This window comes from Mycteria americana, chromosome 5 (assembly GCF_035582795.1).
Source record: "Mycteria americana isolate JAX WOST 10 ecotype Jacksonville Zoo and Gardens chromosome 5, USCA_MyAme_1.0, whole genome shotgun sequence".
Taxonomy (NCBI): domain Eukaryota; kingdom Metazoa; phylum Chordata; class Aves; order Ciconiiformes; family Ciconiidae; genus Mycteria; species Mycteria americana.
Genome location: NC_134369.1, coordinates 20,762,712 through 20,779,836, shown reverse-complemented (window position 1 = coordinate 20,779,836; position 17,125 = coordinate 20,762,712). Strand labels below are relative to the sequence as shown.

Below are 17,125 nucleotides of genomic sequence, written 5' to 3'. Positions count from 1 at the left end.
CATCAGACAGACACTTTACTGCACCTAGCAACAGTCCCTCTGTCTGCTTGGCCTCAGCCACGCTGGGAAAAGCCAACCTAGCTGCCAACTCCAAAGCAAGGATTGGAGTGAGTGGAGCAGCAGGTATTACTGGAAAGGAAGGGGACAAAGAGCAGGGAAGGAGGTCGGGATCCTCCTGCCTCTGGGCAGTAGGAGCAGAAGGAACACACCCAGTTTTCCCACGCTCTCCCCTCTGGGCCCTCCATCCTGCTGGAAGTGACAGGCTGGCTCCCCACTCCCAGTACAGCATCATGCAACTTTGCCTGCTTTGCTGAGAAACCTTAAGCAATAAGTCAAGACAACAAGCATCTTCTGTGAGAGCTAAGGCTTGGAGAAAGACCTCCAAAAGGCACTGTGAGCAGCAACAGAAGTGCTTTCCTGACCTGGAGAGCTTCTCCAGGCCAAACAATGAGCAACTTGCTTAGATTAGTGCAGAAGCTGTTTGTCCTGTTGCTTAACAGGGGAGCCCCATGGAGGCCCCTCCTTGCATCAACACAATCTCTCCCAGACGAGCCTGCTACCCTTCTCCTACCCCCAGGACAGCTCAGGAAACAGAGTCCAGTTCATAGGTCCTAACACCAGATCACACTCCAGTTACCAGAGCACATCCCACTTCAGCTGGGCAGAAAGGTTTTCAAAGGGCAACCGCTCAATGCCAAGCCATCTGCATTCAAGTCAGATGGAAAGACTTGAGGAGCAGGCCTGTGCCAATCTGGAACAAACACCAGATATGCCCTTTGACTTTGCATGCATTGGGAAACTGCCCTGGACTGAGAGCCTGAAAGCTGATGCTCATTTTGAAGCTGGGCTTGGGTATCAGCACTGCAGCACACCAAGAGGCCCCAACACAGATCTGGGACTGCACAGACCTTTAGTCAAGGACAGTCCCTGTTGTGGAGGTTTTGCAGCTGAACCACAAGACGGGATGAGTGAGGACCACTGTTAGAAGGAAAAGTGACTCACCCAGGGCTCACACAACAAGTCTTGCTGTCTATGACATTGGGGCTGCAAAGCTGAGGGGACCAGAGGGAAGGTTTCAGCAGGACAAATGAGCCTGCAGTCATCTCACTGAGAATGCATAGCAGAGTCCTGCTCCATAGGAGGGCAACACATTAAAACACTCTCATAAGGCAGTAACTGCAGTGCCTTCCCTCACAGGAGAGAGAGAGACAACAGGTCTAAAAGTCCTCACAGCACCCCTGGCAAGACGGAGGGGAGCAAAGGAAACCCATGGGAGCTGTTGGCACTCTTCCCATCTCAACCTGCCTCCTCTCCGAGTTCTCAAAAAAGCAACTGGGTCTAGTGGATGAGTCTCAAGAGACCTGGCTCCTCCGCTCTGCACAAATGCCACATCAAACATGCTACAGCCCTGCTCCCCTCTCGTTCCTCTGAACACTTACAACACAAGTAATAAGCCTTTAAATTATGGACAACTACTCATGCTCAAAGGCAAACTCAGTCTTGGCTCTCCATGTCTTCTACAGAAACATGGACCAAGAGGCGTAGGAGCCAGAGGGCTGAAAACCCTTTCCATGTGTCTCTTATAATAAAATCTTCAGTGATGTGGTGACACGAGGTCAGAGCACAGCCATAATAGAAATTCAGGCCCAGCATTTTGCTTTAAAACAGTGGTGGGCTTCAGCCTTTGGTCTGTAGAGACCTGCAAGTCCCTCCACCAATTCAAAGGGATCTGTAAAAAGTAGCTACAGAACAAGTAATTCATATGCAAACACAATGAACTACATATATGTGGCAACATCTAGAGAAAACTATTATTTAAATTAAATTAAGTTTATAATGGCCTATGTTATTTTGCAGCTGAAGAGCCAACAGTGGAAGCACAAGCTAGCTGACAGTAAAATTGCCCACACATGATCATGCTAGTGTACAAGCAAGTTTGCAGCTTGGACATTTTTGGACAACATAAGTGGGTGCTTACTGCCAGTGATGCCCCCTCCGAAGTGCCACTTGAGAAATCATGTAGTCACTCTCTGAACTGGTGTGATTCAATGAACTGGTGTGATTCAAACTATTTTTAAACCCATCTTCCTCTGGATCAGTTCTCCATACCAGTTTGCATGAAATTACAGCTTCAGAGACATGCAGCATTAGCTGGAGAAAGACGACAGCTTTGCTGAGAAGTTGGAGTCTGGCAGATGGGAGACAGAGCTAGGAAAACAAACAAGAACTTATGTACAGCATTTCCTCTTCAATAATTTGTGGTGGTCAAGAAAAGGCAGAGCCAACTGACAGTGACAGACAGACCAATCCTTTGATCTGGAAGGACTTGCCACTGAGAAACTAAATGGTGCAAATCCCTCACTCAGGTGCTCTGCCAAGAGACTGGCAGAGTAGAAGAAAAAGGTTCCCCCCTCCCAATTTAAAACAATCACCATGTACAAAGCAGTAATTGAAAACACCCAATCAAGAAGCCCAAGGGAAAGTGAGCATTGGATTCTAGCTCACTCAGTAGGAACGAGGCAGAGCACTGAGCTGAGGTCCATTCATTTTCCACCAGCAATAAACCCAGAGCTCCTGGCTCTCAGCAGACTGATCTCCTCTGAAAGAAAGGGGCGCCAGTGGTCCTGCTGGGAAGAAGGAGCATCTTTTCAGGCCAAGTCGCAGCAGTACCTCACCAGAGCAACCACCCAAGCACCCACAGAGCTGTTCCTGTTCGTTACCTTGAAGCGCGTCCTCCTGGGACAGTGCCAGCTCACTGTGGCCAAACCAGAGGCTGCAGAGGGAAAGGACTGACAGCGCAGGTCAGTGCTCTGCCTGCTGCAGACCCCCTGCTGAGAGCTGGCGGTCCTGCCTTGGGGCTAGCATGGGGCGCTCAGGGTGGACATGATGCAATTCAAGGCCTCCGGGACCCTGATGACGGCCCACAAGTCAGATAGCTTGGCAGCAGCTGTGGCAAGGACCGACTGTTATGGATGACTACCACCTTCATGTCACAAGATGACTATGTTTTTTCTCAGAATGCTGCATGCAGTCCTAGAAAAGGCTTTTTCTCCTTGAAAAGTGGGTTAAATACAAACTCTTCTTCTTTTGAGATGAAAGAAAAACAACCCACAAATCCAAGTTTGTTTCCCCTACATTGTGTTCCTTCAGGCAGGTGTTGAACAAGACACGTGCCAGAAACAGCCCCAACTTCAGCTACTCCAGGGCTATAAATTAAGTTCCATCCCTTCCAGCCCAGCAGCCAGCAAGGGGTCTGCTGAGCCGGCTCTGACACATGGCTGCTCCCACAGCACAGCGCGAGGAAAGACCAATAAAGCCATTGGGTTAAACTCCACCGGGTCAAAGCTGCTCCTTCCTTCTCCAAACTCATTCAAGCCAGTGAACAGACAGAAGAAAGAGAGAGGGGAAAAAAAAATATCCTCACTAGCTAAAAAAGCTGGACCAGAAAATGCCCCCACATCTCAGTGTGTGCCAAGCAGCCCACAGCTATGAGCCAGCTGGCCGCTCTGATCCTGTACAGAAAGCCTCCTACCCACCAAGCTAAGCAGTGCCCCTTCCTGCCCCTGAAACAGAGAAAAGAAAAGAAAAGAAAAGAGAAAAAATAAAAATCACCACCTCCGGCCAGCATCTGGAGTACCCCAGCAACCATTTCTCTTCCCGTTCTTTTGCACTTTTGATTTTTTTTTTTCCCTGCAATGCACCTGTCCTAACAGCTGCACATGGGTACCTCCATACCACCAGTACAACGTATACCATCGCAGCTCCTCACGCTGCTAACCACTTGCAGTACCTTCATCCAAGCACTGGGCTGTCCCAGGAACAGGCTCTAAGGAAGGAGAAATAAATTTATCTGCTCCAACCTGCTGCAGACAGACTCATGTGCATCCCCTGTCACTCCACAGAGATCTCACAGAGACTTATTTTCCTACCATGCCTCCCAGGAGGGCCAGGTCCTCAGCAGATGCAAGCCAGAAGAGCTCATAGTCTCTGCTGGAGCCTGGTGACTTGGTCCCCCACCAGCTGCAGTAAGAGGGCACATTATTACAAGCACGTACACCATTCTGTCCAATTTCATGGGTTTTCCTCATCTGTCTGCCTGACACAGCCTCATCTTCTCAATGATGCTCCTGCACAAGCTCATGATGACCAGGAACAATTCAGGCCTTGACAGCCCAAGCTTACTTGGCAAGGAGGAGAAACCGTAAATGAGAAAAGTAAAAAGAGGGATGGGTAGCAGGCAGGATACCTGCATCTCACTCCAACAGCTGCTTACAGAAAACCTGACCAAGACTGGGCAAGCACATGAGCTGCTTTCCAGCACCACTCTTCCTGTTCCTCCTTCCAGCTTATGCTCACCGCAAAGAGCATGATCTGCGATTATTGCAGGAAAGGGAAGAAGATAAGAAGTGCAGGAAGCCTCTTTTGCATGCGTAGTCATCTTGGCTGAAAGGGGCCGCAAAAATGCTTAAGTCACTGGTTTTAGAAGCAGTGCAGGACCTTACTATCCCATGTGCAGGACTACAGGAACAGAGACACATGCCACCCACCGTCCTGGACTCACAGGCTGCATCATTCCAGGGTGATGGAGCACAAACTGGCATTCACCCCCATAACCTGCATCTTCTGAAACAAAACAAAACAAAACAAACAAACAAATCAACCAGGTGGCAAGTATCCTGGCAGCATCCCATGGGACCTAGCTAAGGTCTGTGCATGGCAAGACCCAGACCAGCAAAAGGGACTGAGGACCATAGCACTGCAGAGAATGAAATCACTTGCAACTCTTTTTTGTCCTTTCACAAGAACCTTGCCCTTCCGCAGTCTCAGTTATGAGCAGCGCCAGAATACACCAGCCACTTCCTCTGCCCCAGGATTCATTGAGGGGAAATAGGGTAGACAATGAAGCAAAATCACTATCAGTACCTAGTTCATAACCCGATTGGAGCAGAGTTTAAGCATGGGTTGCTAAGTTTACTTCTGTGTATTTCTGCCTCCCAGTTTGTGTCATATCACACCGATTCATTCTATAGCTCCTTTTCTACAGACAGCGTAGAGCATAGGAAATATCCAGGGCTGGCTGCTTAACAAACCTGCACTGAATGCTTCCTTCTGTCTACTGCGCCTGCTGCTAATTCCCTTCACAGCTCTGCTCATTAATAAAAATACAACACAATAAAAGAGAACCGCACACATGTACACCTTGCCCAAATTCCCTCCGTACTGGCTGATCCTGAGTCACCACCAGCGATTAACTGTTGCCATGCACTGAGGAGGACACGGTTATTAAATTAATAGGGGCTGCTTAACCTGGCTACAAATATACATGAGTTCTTTATGCCTTAGTGAGCTAATAAGGCATGTGCTAATTACATTAATTCAAACAAGCCCAGCGTGCCCTGAGGGCAAAGGGAGAGAACGGGGCAGCAAACCCAGGCTCTTTCATAATAGCTGTGAGAAAGCGGAAAGTACTTGCCTTGACACGGCTTTCAGAGAAGCATAGGAGCAACGTGGCTTGTGCCCTATGGCTGGCTCAGCCCGGCTGCCTGGTTAACATGCAAAAAGCCTTGCTTGTTCACCCAGCCCTTGGTGCAATGATAGACATGGGATCCCCTCTCCAAAGGGCCAGCCAGCTTGTCCCTTCCTACCTCTGTGGCCCAGAGCACATTGCAAGCCTTGGGATGACACCCTGCTGCTTTGGGACTGTGAGCCTGGGACCCTGCAGGCAGCCCCTTTCCCGCAGGGACCACGTGGCACCAGCAGAGCAGCACCAGGGGCTGCGAGTCACCCAGCATCCTACCAAACGCCGCTCCTCATGTGGACCTGTCTCCTCCACATCCCCGAAGTCAGCCAGGGACAGCTCGGCTGGACAGGCAGCGCACGGAAGCTGTAGTCATGCTGCAGCATGAGCTCAACCAAGTCAGCAATCCCAACTGGCTCCCTAAACCTACATGGCAATGGGGGCAGGCAGGTGGGACCACGTTCACCTCCCATGTCAGAATAGGAACAGAACCTTCAGAAACGGGAAGGCGAAGGGACAGACTGTGGCAGGGAGAAGCAAAAGGACAGAAGGAAAGAGAAATGCACAATCCCAGCAAGGCTCAGATATGCTCAGAGAGGAGCCGCCTGTCTCCCCAGCCCAAGGGTAACCAGATCCCTCACCTCTGCCATCCCTGGTGAGGCGTCGTCCTAGGTATCAGTTGTGCTCACACTAAGGGTGTCTGCTAGGCACTGCCACCACCTCCTGGCATGCAAGGGAGGGAGAGGAAGAGGAAGAGGAGAGGAAGTCGTATTTCTTTGCATCTCCAAGGACACGTGCTCACCGAATGCTTTCTGAAGCATGCACTTACTCCTGTGAACACTAGGGGACTGTGCCAGAGCAAAGCAAATGCGTGGGTTTTTTTCCCCTCTGTTCCCACTTCCTCCTATACTGCGTGGATCTGGCTGTACACAGGGGCATCCCCAGGAGGCCTGAAAAGCAACCAACTTTCTCTGGCAGCAAGGACTATGCCATGTGAATTGCAGAGTGTTTTAAAGACATGATGCTGACTCTCACCCTCAAAGACAGGATCTACAACCAGGCACCAGGTGAGACCCAGGGCTGCAGAAGGGTAGTACAATGCAGTTTGTCCTGCACAAAGAGGCACTGGTACAGGCTCAATAAAGTCTTGACAGTGGGTTGGCAGAGAAGATGCAAATATTTTTATGAAGGAAACCATACTAGGGATTTTTAGTCCCTGGAAAGTGCATCTCTCTTAAGCCACATGATTCTCTTTCCCAGCAGAGGCTGTGGTTACTCAACCAATAGTCCCGCATAACTTCAGGCTACTGCCAAAAAGGAGGGAGCTCTTCCTTCCCCCAGCAACTAGAGGAACTCATTTCGGACCAGGCCTATTCCCAGGTCAGTGCATAGCTGTGAACACACAAATGCTTGTGCTGGCACAAAAAGAGAGAGGCAGGAGTTAGAAGCAGTGCTGCCCCTCTCAGCAGCAGCCTGACTACTGTAGGCACTGGGGGGGGGGGGGCGGAACCACAACAAAAAACACAACAACAAAAAAAACCCCAATAAAATAGAACAAGAATCCCTCCAGGGAAGCCTGGGAGATAAGGGCTTCTGGGCCCTGAACAAAGTGATTTAAAAGACCTAGCAATCCAGAGCCCTGCGGGGCTATACGTCAACTGATAGCTGTGACCTGGAGTCCCAAAGAGGGACTGCACGAGCCTGGCTGGAACAGCAATGCATCCAGCAAACCCCACACTCTGCCTCTGTAGCAAAGCCACAGTGCCCAGAGAGAGCCAGCTACCAACGTGGGTGCCAACACTAAAATATTGTAGGCTAACGAAACAGGACCCCAGGGTCTGAAAGGACATAAACCCTCCTGTGTGACCCTCTGGAGTTAGGAGCTGGGCTCCACCTAAGGCAAGGTGACAGAGAAGCATCGAGCAGGAGCCACCATTCAAGCATGCAAACACTGGTGTACAGGCTACAAGCTCAACTCCTCGCTAGAGCCAAGACTGTATTTCAGGTGCCTTTTGTACAAGAGGCCAGACACGGAGAATAGACAGGATAACAAAAGGACATCTCCCAGCCTCCCAAACACTTTGCAACAGCAGGTAGAGATCTTTCCGAGGAAGGCAGCTTATCTCATTACTTCCCACCACTGAAGGCAGAATTTGACTAATGTTCCCAGTACACTAGAAGAAATGCCAGTTAAATGTCACGTTAATTAATATTCCTTGCCTCTCAGCCGCAGGAATGGTGATACAGGACACTGCTGCTGCCAGTCCCTTTGCTGTGGGGGTACCTGCTCCACTCCCGCATCACAAACCACATTTCTCTCCTCCCACCTCACCTGTTTGCTTACGCCAAAGCTGTTCAGATCACAGCAAAATGGTTCCTTGCTAAACGCATGTCAGCGGCCCCACATGGGTCATGTTGCTCCTAAAGAGGTTAGCAGCTCCTCCAGGGAAACTCATACGTGGTCTGTGACAAGCAGGGGAATTGTCAAGGGGACTGCAATCACTGACAGCTCGGGAATCTGTGGCATAATCCATCCACCAGCTCCCTGCTCACCTGGAGTGCTGTGAATCAGCAGGCTGGAAGGCAGGCAAGGTGCTCCCAGCAGGGAGACAATATATTCAGGAGGCTACAGGCAAATGAAAACACATGCAGTCTTGCTCACCTAAACAGAATAGAAGGAGATGGGTAACACTAGAAAGGAAAAAGAGGAAAAAAGTGCAATAAGTCAAACTTGGAAAGTCATTCTCTGGACATTAAATGCCTTACCTGGCTACTCTGCATGCACAGCGCAATGCTGCTACCTGCCAGATGTATCCACAAGAATTTACCTGACACATTAAGCATCCTCAGTAAAGCAATTCATCTTGCATTGTGTAAGAATTAGACCTGTTTTCAGAAATTTAAGAAAAAAAAAATCACCCCTGAAGCACACCTCACAGCCCTGCTCTAACTACCAACCAACACTGTCTCACCAGAGAGTGCGTGGCAGGAACAGCAAATAGCATTAGACACAAAGAACTGTCATGCCAGTGAGTAGTGTAACAGGCATATTGAGCTGAGAGACTAACAACAGTTTGGCAATGCAGGAACCAGACACACTGCTCTGCTCCAGAGGTCCTCGGACAATGACTTCTGGGCTCCAATCCATGATCCCCATCGGAGCCAGCTGTGGCTACTGGCATGGGAACCTGCCTGCCCCGTAGCAGAGCCCACACAAGAGGTGGCGCAGCACTCTGCTGCTGCCACAGTTGGTGTCAGGACCCCAGGTCCGGTACTAGCTGGGGAAACCACATTCTCCTTCCCCTGCAAGAGAAGTAACCTCATCAGGGGAGAGGGAGAAGGGAGGCTGGCCACAGCAGCCAGCTCTGCCAGAGTTCATCACGGTCCCTCACCATGACATGTAAACCCTCTGCCATCCCATGTCCTTTCAGGCTACTAGCAAGTTTGTCAGCTCACATATATGCACAGGTGTGTGCAAACAGCACATGCCCTTTGTCAGGGCTGATCTGTTTGCTTCCAGGTCCAGACCACCTCAATTTGCACTGCCACAGGTCCAGGTAACCATGCCAGTGCGAGAGACAACCCAGTGTCAGATCACACCACGGCCTTCCCACAATCTCACTCATGTGCCAAGCAATGTCTCATAAGCTGCATGGCAGCTCCACAGCCTCTCTCCCACAAGCTGACCCCACGCCTCTGCAAACTGGCCACAGCTCACCTCTACCAGAACAGCCCAGCAAGCGGGCACAGCCGAACCTCACCACAGGGGAAGCGGGAGCTTGCTCCACGCCAGGGACCTGGCAGAGCTGCAGAGACTGAGTCAGTGGTGTGCAGATGCCTCCTGAGCATGTAGAAGGCTGCAGGAGCAGCCTGCTCAGTCTCCCCGGGAGCGTGCTGGCAGGCAGCACACTGCACAGTGCACTCGGGCACACGCCCACACACAGCTCAGCAGGGGCCTGGTATTTTTCCCCCCCTTCCAAAGCCAAATTCAGACCATCTGTTCAAGTATTTCTGCAAATCATCCCTCTTTCAGGAAGGGCTGGGGGCTGAGTTTAGTTGTTTATATAGCTTCTGGCATTTCTGTTGCACTTATAGCTTCAGTATCCAAGCTATTTCCTTCAAGCTCTCCATTAGTTTTGAAGAACCAGAGTGGGGCATCAATGAATCTTCATTTTAAGGAGGGGGGGGGGGGGGGGAAGGCATAAAAGAGGCAACAGCTCCTCAGGTCATGCACACATTCAGCTGCTAACAAATCAAGCAGGACAGTTCAGGGGAAGGGGGTCAGGCCAACACAATGTGTTTTATGTCCTTTAAAAGGACTACTACCCTTAGAAAATAGCCTTCATAAACAACAGCTGCTCTCAAAGGATGAGATGAACCAACAAGTGCTCCTGTTGCCTTACAGAGAAGAGCTCAGCTCACCCAAGGCATGGAAAAGGAAGGTACCCCGCATCCTTGAGAAAGCCAACACAAAATGAAAAAGGAAAATGAAGCATCCAGAAAGAGAGATCATTTACTACATCAGATCATACCTTCTGCAACAGCTGCCATTGCTATTGCATACAAGTGGCAAAACCCTGGAAGTGCTGCCGTCCCTATTTGATAGTAGGGGACAGGGTCAGAGACAGACATTTTATTGCTTATCCAAGGTTGTGCTCTGAATCTGTGGCAAAGGAGAAAGCAGTACGCAACTCACAGTTAGCCCCTGGCATATCCTGTCCCTAAAACATGCTTCCTTCTTTTTTCTTTTCTTATAAATCCCTAACTACCACAGAGCAAAGAGCACAGCACTGAACAGGGCACCAAACAAGCTCCCTGTCTGCACGTGGCCTTGGAGAAGGTGTTTCCATCCCACCCTACCCAGGAAGCAACAGGGAACTGCCCTTGTCTCCTCTACCAAGGCGGGCAGGCAGCACACCCATTAAAGGCAGTAAGGGGTCAGACACTGCAGTGACAAGGACACAGTACTCAGCAGCAACAGAAATGACAGATGCGCTGGTTCAGACTAAGCACACCACATGCTACCACCTCCTTCCACGCATTTATCCGTGCAAAGCCAGTGCTTGCTCTGGCTAGGAGCTTTCACATCACACAGCACAGCCCCTTGTCAAAGCAAAAAGGATTCACTAGAAGCTGTGGTTGAATTCAGAAATGAAGGATCACGGCTACTGGACTGGCTTCTGGCTTGATCCAAACTAAGAGCTCACCCACACAGCATCTCTCTCCTACCAAAATGACTTGCTGAAAGTCTCATATCTTTGTGCTCTAAGTGAAAAAGAAAAGCACACACCTTCTGTCTTCCCAAAAGCCTCCTCCAAGACAGTTAGTCACTCAGTGCAGCAGCACTGCTGTCCTGCATAAGAGCGTAAGTTTTCCTTCCCCTTCCCTCTCCCCACTTTGTCCACAAAACTCCTCATAGTTGGGACAGCCTTTAAATCAAGAGCATGAGCCCCAGCCATGGAGCCAAACTCCAGCCAAACTCCAGATGGGGCAGGCACAGTCTTTGATGGGACTTCAGTCATCTCCAGCTGCTCAAATTCAGGCCATTCTGGGAAACTCAGCTGGATCAAAATCAACCTCTCTCCTCCTGGCCTCTGGATAAATGCTGCAGACCCAGGAAAGGAAGAAAATCCAGACAGCTCTCCTGATAAGCCATGCACCAGCATCAGCACCAAAGGAAGGAGCACGGCACAGGAGGTTTGACAAGGCATAGCCACCCAGCCACAACAGCACCACCAAAATGAGAACAAGAACCGGTTATGAAAAGATTTAACAAAATAAACATAAGACTGCATTCCTGTAAGCAGCTCACCGTGGGCTGCATTAAATCAAGATCAACAGAGACTACACAAATTAAATAACCAGTATCCCATCACATTTCTCCTGACACAGAATAAGCATTGCTGTGCAGGTGCCTTTCCCTTCCCCATGCAAATAATCTCCCTGTGGGCAGCCGTCCTAAGACAGCAAGTATTCAAAGCTTTTGTATTTGCCGATGTGTAAGAGGAAACTGCCAGACAGAAATCCAAAGCACCCAAAGCGACAAGGTCTTCTCATCGGGTTTGTCTGGGGTTTTGCCTTGTTTTATAAAGCTTTTGTACCCCCTGTTACTTTATCTTCACAACAACTGGAACTACCCGGCAATCAATACTGCAAGGTTAAAGCAACACCCAGTTTTGCATTGCACAGCTCAATCCACCTCCTCCTTCCCACTACCTTTGCGCTGGAAGGCAAGTGGAAGAGGACAGGAAAAAATTACTTATCTGCTGTTAGGATTAGCTGGAGCAACACAGCGTCGACTCTAGCAACCCGGTGTGCTGTTACCTGGATATGGCCAAATGACAGTCCCCACTCCAATCAGATACAGGCCAGAGGACTCAGCCTTGCAGAAGAAGGAAGGCTTCATCAAATCACTGTGCCAGGGAAGCTGAAACACACTGTCCTGTTAGATCTCAGGCACCTCTTCAGCAGAGAAGAGGTGCTTGCAGTCACACCCTGCTGTCTCACTCTAAACAGACAAGGCAACCGGCTCCAGCAAGGCTGGAGTCCATGCAGCCATTTATGAGAAATGCACGATGAAACATACATAGTGTGTACAGTATGTTTAAGAGTAAAAAATAAAAACAATGCAGTGGCTCACATAGGCAGCATCCATAGCTCATTTGCCATGATAAGTAATTGATAATCCCAACTCTCCTAACTTTCTGTTAGTGCAGATGTTTGGGTACGTCTAAGAAAGCCTGAATTGCAAACATGGGCATCAAAGTAGGCTTTTGCATTTCCTGAAAACACAGTTAAGGATTTAGGTGAATGCAGACACAGATGTAAAAGGAATAATAACCAGTCCTTATGTACCTGCTGTAGCAGAAGGCAGGATGCCGTGACCAGGCAGATCCTTCCCCATCCTGCACTGCTGCTGTTGAAGGAGCAGCGCAGGCACTTGGCCTTACACAGTATTGCAGATTTAAACAGAGGAGCAGAAGCAGCTGGGAGATAAGTGTGTCCAACTGGAAGCCTAACAGGACATTAACAAACTTGTAAGTGACAGGCTAAAGAGGCTCTGTGCCCAGGCTCTTCCTGTAGCTCGAGGGCTCCCACATGATGGCCCAAACTCAGCTGGTGCAAACCAAGTTTGCTTCACTGCCTCTGCCAGGGCTACATCAACTTACTCCAGTCAAGGGCCAAGGTGCACAGCTCTGGGACACCACTGACCTGCCAGCAGCTGTGTAGAAACTTCATTCTGGAGAAAAACAAAACAAAAAAACAAACCAAAAAACCAAAAGGGGAAAACAAAAAAACCCACTCTGAATAAGGACAGCCAGGAACAAGGCAGGCTTAGGAGAAATGCCTCTCTGTTCAGAAACAGCCTAGAAAAGGGGAAACTGCAGAAACTCCCTTCATAGAACATCAGCATCCTACCAAAATACACATGAACTGCAGCACTCAGGATCACAAGGAAAGCCATTCCAAGCCTGGTTTGGTTACACATCATCTCCTCAGTGCAGGATCTCCTAACAACCAAACAAAAATATTTTGCATTTTTCCACCCCTTTTCCTTCCCCCTTGGCGCCTAGTTCAAAGCTCTTTTATGTCATTCTGGAAGCACAATATGAATTTAGGCAGATAGAAACAGCCCATTAAGAGATACACCCCGCGCAGGGCATCTTGCTGGCACCGGAAAGTTGGCATTTGCATTTCCCTGCCCCCAGGTGAGCGCCCAGGGATCAAGTGACAAAAAGAAAGCATCGTGCTGGAACAAGGCAGATGTGCTGCAAGAGAGCACCAAGGGACACAAGTCCCTCCACGGCTACGTTCAATGCTGCTAAACTCTTATTCTCCCCACACAAGCCTTTCACCTCCCAAATTTCACAAGGACATCTTTCACAAGGACACCTTCCAGCAGCTACTGTGAGTTTGGCAATTGCCCTCCAAGAGTGTTTTATTTCCACAGTGGGGTAAAAGAGAATCCAGAGGTTTGTCAACATCTGTAAAACAAGTAACCCCCAGCCCAGCAGCAAACCCAAAGCCCAGCACTTTGGAGGACCAGAGATGGAGACCACACAGCCCTACACCACACCTCAGCGCTCCTTGCCAAGGAAGAAGCAACTCATCAGTCACTCCTCTTACAGCCTCCTGGCTGAAGATTATTCAGATGAAACCTAGAGTGCCAGGGATAATTAACTATTTTCACAGCATTGCACGGTCATCACATACACTGCAATGAGGGTGTTCCCTAGATCGGGCTTTACCCCTCAGGGAAAAGCTGTTATTAGGGAAATCCACAAAACTGGGCTGCCAGTCAGGGATGCTGGATCTAGATGTGTTTTACTCTAGCTAAACACAACACAAGGTTTTCCCACCTAAAAACGTTGCTGCCCTACTCCAGAAAATCTCTCCCTCCTACTATTTCACAATTCTCAGCATGACAACAGTTACACAAGAACAACCGTATAGGCACATGAAATGCTTACAGCTCCTAAGTGAGACTCCCCATTTTAACACCCTCATCAGAGCACAGCTCCGAATCTTCACAGCTACCAGGCTTCGAGGCACACCAAACCCCAGCCACTGCATCTCGGTCCCTTCTCTCCATCACACCTTTGCCCTGCTAGAGACCTACAACACAAAACGTGATGCACAAGTGAGCAGGGGGGCTGCTTCCATGTGTATGTGCTGCTGCCACGTTCGCCAGCCAGGTAGGTATTTCCCCCTGTCTTGCCCACTAATTTAAATCTTAGCAGGAAAAGGGGAGCAAATGGCCCTGACAGGCTGTCAGTGATTTCTACCTCCTAGTAACTTAATACAGCACACTCCCCCTTCTTAAAACGGCAGCAGGAGGATCTTCTAGGGCCCTGGCATCTCAGTAAGACATTAACAAGATTTCTGGGCATCAAACAAGACTGCAGACTTTCCTTCAGAGCAGTGCCGGGCTCCAATTTACGACACAGATTTGCTCCCTGTTCCAACTCGGCCATCCATCTCTGCCAACAATCACCATTGCCCTCAAAACATAACACTCCTTACTACGACAAGCACTCAGTGAACAAATGAGCCCAAGGGCACAGCACCAGGAGAAAAATTGTACCTGTGTGAATGACAAGAAGTAGTAGTGCACAGTTAAAAATCCTACAGGCAAGACATTCAAAGGGGTAAATCTTCATTAAATACTGGCATTTATTTTCTGGTGAAGAGGTTAGAGTAACTCCTCCTATTAGACCTCATCTATACCTTTATTTATAACAGCCTGGAAAGCAAAACACAAGCTAAGGACAAGACGACAACCGCCATCCAAGTCCCACACAATACATCGTTATCAGCCGAGTACCACTCTAGTTCGATTGCCTTTTGCTTGCCATTGCCAAGAAGCGAGTTCTTGAGAAGCAAAGCCACAGTGACTTGCAGTGATCAAAATCACTGCAGATACAATCCCAACAGCAGCAGCCACACCATGAGAGGTCAGATCTTAATGGCAGCGAGACTCTCGGAGATGAATGTGCTACAGTAAAAACACCCAGTCTAACTGTAAACACCTAATATCTAAAAGATATTAGGCCAAATAAGTATAGCTGGGATCCTGCTCTGATGTTTGTTACTCTGACAGCCTGGCAAGACGTAGAAACTAAAAGCTGAGAAGCCCTGCAGGAGAGAGGCCCGGGACACTGGACAATCCGATTTCCATGACTGCGCTCTCATCCAGCAGGAGCCCAGCAGCTCCAGAGGGAGCAGCGAGAGAGGAGAGGATGCTTGGGGTCCAATTCCCAGGGTGACCTTGAAGAAATCCCACAGCTCTATCCACATTTCCACATTCCCCATCCACGGGAGAAGAGCAGAATAACCTTGACCTACCTCAAAGAGGCACAGATCTGGCTTAGGAGAGCCTGGAAGGAGCTCAGAGGGGCTTAGATGCAGGATGCTGCCCTGCGACCAGAGGCTACAATCCTACAAATCACCCCAAAAATCAGAAGCCCCGAAGAAACGTGCAAATCGTTTTTGATATAAAAAGCAGCAGCTCCGGGGCACTAAAGGGCACGGCCGAAACCGCACACGTGTCACCCGCAATTTCCCCAGCGCGGGCAGAGAGAGGAAGGGCGACGCCGCTACAGCCCCCAGCGCCCGGCAAGGGCAACCACAGCACCACGGGGAGTGCGGGGCGATCTCCCCCAGGCTCGGCGTTGACTCACGGACACCTGCGCCTCCAGCCCCAAATTCGGGCAGAGGGACCCCCGCCCCCTGGGATGAGGGGAGTGGCTGGGGGGGACCGGCACTTCTCAGGACGAGGGGAGCAGGTGGAGGGCCGGGAGGGCTTACAACCCCTGGGGTGAGGGGGAGAAAGCGGGGGACCAGGCGAGCCTGCAGCCCCCGGGGTGAGGGGGGTACATGGGGGGCCAGGGGACCCCGCAGTCCCCGGGGTGAGGGGCCGGCCCCCCAGGACAAGGGGTGCAGTAAGGGGGCCCGGCACACCCCTGAGATGAGGGGCCGGTGCAGCAGGGGCCAGGCTGGGGGAGGCGAGCCGCAGCCCAGCGGCAGGAGGGGTATCGGGACCGTCGGCGGCGCCTCCCGAGGGCCGGGGAGGGGCCGCGTCCGCACTTACCGGTCCGGGGCGACGGCGGGTTCCCGCCGGGGCCAGAGGCCGGTGCGGAGCGGGGTGCGGAGCTCCTCGGCTCGGCGCGGGGCGGGGCGGGGCGGCGCGGCCCGGCTCGGCTCAGCTCAGCTCTGCCCCCTCTGGCCGCGCTCGGCGCAGGAAAAACCGCCGCCGCCGCCGCCGGGGCGGCCTCCGCGTCGCCATGGCAACGCGGGCCGGAGCGGCCGGGCCTCGCCGCGGCCTCCACCGCCTTGGGCCCGCCCCAACGCGCGGCGTGCCCAGGGGATGAGGGCCGCGGGGTGAAGGGGGGGTGTCCCGCAGCCCTGCCCTCCCCTCCGCCAGCAAACACCCCTCGCCCCACCGCAGGGCGAAGCGCGGTCTCCCTCACCCCACCCGTCAGCCATCTTGCAGCCACCTGGCGAGGCAACACATGGGTGGAACAACAGGACAAGCGACTATAAGGGGAAAAATAATAAATCTGTCCTTCCCTTCCAAATAAAGACCCTTCAAAATAAAGACCAAGCTGGTTATGGTCGGCTGGGTCACCGTGCTGTGCCACCTGCTGCCCCGCTGGAAAGCCTCTAGGTCACAGGCAGGCATGGCTTTTGGGTTTAATAGGCTCAGTTGTCGTCATTTTCCATGTATACCGTGAGCTTTGGAAACCAAGCAATAACGCGGGGAGAGCAGTAGCCAGCCAGACCTCTGTGCCTCTTGGGATGACGCCCATGAGTGTGACACCACCGAGGAAAGAGGGAAAGATCTCCAGGGGAATACATATGTAAGAGCATCCCTCACGGCTCACGTGCACCAGGCGCTACACTATAACAGACGCGGCGAGCGTGGCATTACCAGCTCTGCACCAAGGGCTCATGGGAGCCAGCAGAGCACGAATACGCAGCCTGTGCAAGGAATTGGAGATGGTCAGAGAAGAGCAGCTACAAGGATGGTGGAGCGTGTCAGACTATTGAGGACATTGTGTACACGGGAGAAGTGACAATTATATGGAGTCATGATGAACAGCCCAG

At 51.0% G+C, this 17,125-nt stretch overlaps 1 protein-coding gene across 3 annotated transcripts in view; it reads right to left on the bottom strand.

Moving 5' to 3' along the window:
- Positions 1-16,256, bottom strand: part of SLC25A22 (solute carrier family 25 member 22) — a 52,820-nt gene extending 36,564 nt beyond the window's left edge. The window contains exon 1 of one of the 3 annotated variants that reach the window (XM_075502405.1): positions 16,110-16,256. The gene's annotated coding sequence lies outside the window, so the exon portion shown is untranslated. Of the gene's footprint in view, positions 1-6,159; positions 6,251-8,071; positions 8,163-16,109 lie in introns of those variants that run through there. The other 2 variants (XM_075502406.1, XM_075502407.1) reach the window with 2 other exon arrangements.
- Positions 16,257-17,125: the final 869 nt, after the last annotated feature.